This window comes from Octopus bimaculoides, chromosome 26, assembly GCF_001194135.2.
Source record: "Octopus bimaculoides isolate UCB-OBI-ISO-001 chromosome 26, ASM119413v2, whole genome shotgun sequence".
In the NCBI taxonomy this organism is placed as follows: Eukaryota; Metazoa; Mollusca; class Cephalopoda; order Octopoda; family Octopodidae; genus Octopus; species Octopus bimaculoides.
Genome location: NC_069006.1, coordinates 18074101 through 18076571, shown reverse-complemented (window position 1 = coordinate 18076571; position 2471 = coordinate 18074101). Strand labels below are relative to the sequence as shown.

The 2471-nt window shown below is 39.5% G+C and overlaps 1 protein-coding gene across 1 annotated transcript in view; it reads right to left on the bottom strand.

The window, feature by feature from the left end:
• Positions 1–2471, bottom strand: part of LOC106868878 (autism susceptibility gene 2 protein homolog) — a 31754-nt gene that overhangs the window by 12880 nt on the left and 16403 nt on the right. The gene's annotated exons all lie outside the window — the stretch shown is intronic.

The following is a 2471-nucleotide window of genomic DNA, read 5'->3' as shown; positions in this document are numbered from 1 at the left end:
ATAAACCACATAGGAGAGAGAGAGAGAGAGTGTGTGTGTGTGTGCGTTTATATATAGGGTGGGCCAGAAGTCACAAACCATAACATTTTACATTTTATTTATATTACATTTTTATTATAAGGGTGACAAGCTGGCAGAATCGTTAGCACGCCAGGCAAAGTATTTAGTGGCATTTCGTCAGTCTTTATGTTCTGAGTTCAAATTCCACTGAGGTCGACTTGGCCTTTCATCCAGTCGGGGTCGATAAATTAAGTACCAGTGAAATACTGGGGTTGACATAATTGACTAGTCCCCCTACCCCAAAATTCCAGGCCTTGTGCCTTCCAGTAGAAAGGATTGTGATTATTATAATTCATTTTGTTCGTCGTGTATGTGAATATTCACAATATTTTAGTCAATTTTAGAAAGATTGAAGCAAGTCTTTGACAATTCTGGAGTCTATTGAACTTATTTTGTGTGTGACTTTTGGCCCACTCTATACATATATGTTGTAGTGGACATGAGAGCTTTGAACACGAGGAAGAAAGATCACTGATGAGGGACAGTTACTGAAGCAAACTCATGTAAAAAGCAAGTACTATTTGTCAAAAGGTTGACCATTAAATGGTTGCTTGGCATGTGGACCACATTAGCAAGTTGGAAAAAACTTGACAAATGGGTACTGCATGAGCTGAGTGGGGAAAAAACCCCACCAACTATAAAATCTGTCCACTGCTTCTCTGGTGCAACAATGATTCATTTCTTTATTACACTGCATTATGGCAGGTGACAAGAAATGGATTTGATGTGAGAAACCAATGAGGTAGCTGAAGGCTGTGTCAAAGAAAGATATGAAACGTGACAAATGGGATCATCCACTACGATTTTAAGGATTTTGGTGAAATCATTACAGCAGGGAAATAAATACTGGTAGGAAATTCATGAAATACATCAAGCACTACGTTGTTCACATTCAACATTGGTCAGTTAAAAAGGACCAGTTCTTCGTGACAACACCTGACCACATGTCTGGATGAAAGTGAGTCAGCAAGGATACAAAACTACTTTGCCTAGATCACCAGCTGATACTACTTTCTCAAGCAAAGGACTTTTTGCTTGTTTCAATCACTTCAGTACTGATTAAAAAACAAAATACACACATACACACACGATGGGCTTCTTTCAGTTTCCATCTACCAAATCCACTCACAAGGCTTTTGTCGGCCCGAGGCTATAGTAGAAGACTGTGAGACTGAACCTGGTACAATGTATCAAACAGCTTGCCACACAGTCATTACTATGCCCATATATGTGTGTGTGTGTGTGTGTGTGTATTATAGAATTCATCAATGCGCATGTGTGTATAAATATAGTATTTGTCAACACACACACACACACACGCTGTGTTAGTGTTGACAAATGGAAGAAAGAGTACTCAATACAAAAGGGTAAATTATTATTATAATTATTATTATTAAGTTACAGCCAGAATCCCATTCAAATACCTTGAGTTTCATGTTAACAGATCAAACCTGCCAACACTTGGCACTTGACCAGAGACCTCTAGATATCTGACTGTGACTTACATACTAAATAACACACTCACACAAAATGACTAGTTTTTCTTTCTTCATCCAAGAGAATATCTCTTAAAGTCATGCAAGCATCACCATTTATTAGTATTAAGTTGTTAATTGATTGTTAATTAGTTGGCATGAACACAGTAGATTGCGGTGGTACAGAGTGCCACTGTGAAAAGGTGAGAACTTACTGGGGTTTCACATAGTTAACAAAGAAGTTTAAAGATGGGCCCCAGGGGTTCAGCGAGAGAGAGAAAGCAACAGATTCCTGTGGTAGAGCAGGGGATTTGCTTCAATGATGTAGACAGAGGAAGAAGAGGAGGAGGGGCGAGATTAGGGTACCACATTGAAGAAATGAAAGACACAGCAGATAAGGAAAGGGCAGGAGTCTTTTAGGGTTAACAATGAAGTGTTAACATACATACACACACACATCTTTGGCCTGTTTCAGTCTCTGAACCATGGCCATGCTGGAACACTCTTTAGTCAAACAAAATGACCGGTAATTTTCCTATTGATCCCTTTTTACTGAACTGCTACATTACGGGGATGTAAACAAACTAACACTGCTTACCAAGCAGTGGAGGGAGACAAACACACACACATAGAAATATACAAATATATGTGTGATGGGTGTCTTTCAATTTCCGTTTACTCTGGTTGGCTCAGGACTGTAGTGGAAGATACTTGCCTTAGATACCAAGCAGATGTATATATATATTCTTTTACTTGTTTCAGTCATTTGACTGTGGCCATACTGGAGCACCGCATTAGTCGAACACATTGCCCCCAACACTTATTCTTTGTAAGCCTAGTACTTATTCTATCGGTCTCTTCTGCTGAACCACTAATTTGAGGGAGCGTAAACACACCAACATCGGTTGTCAAGCGATGGTGGGGGACAAACACAGG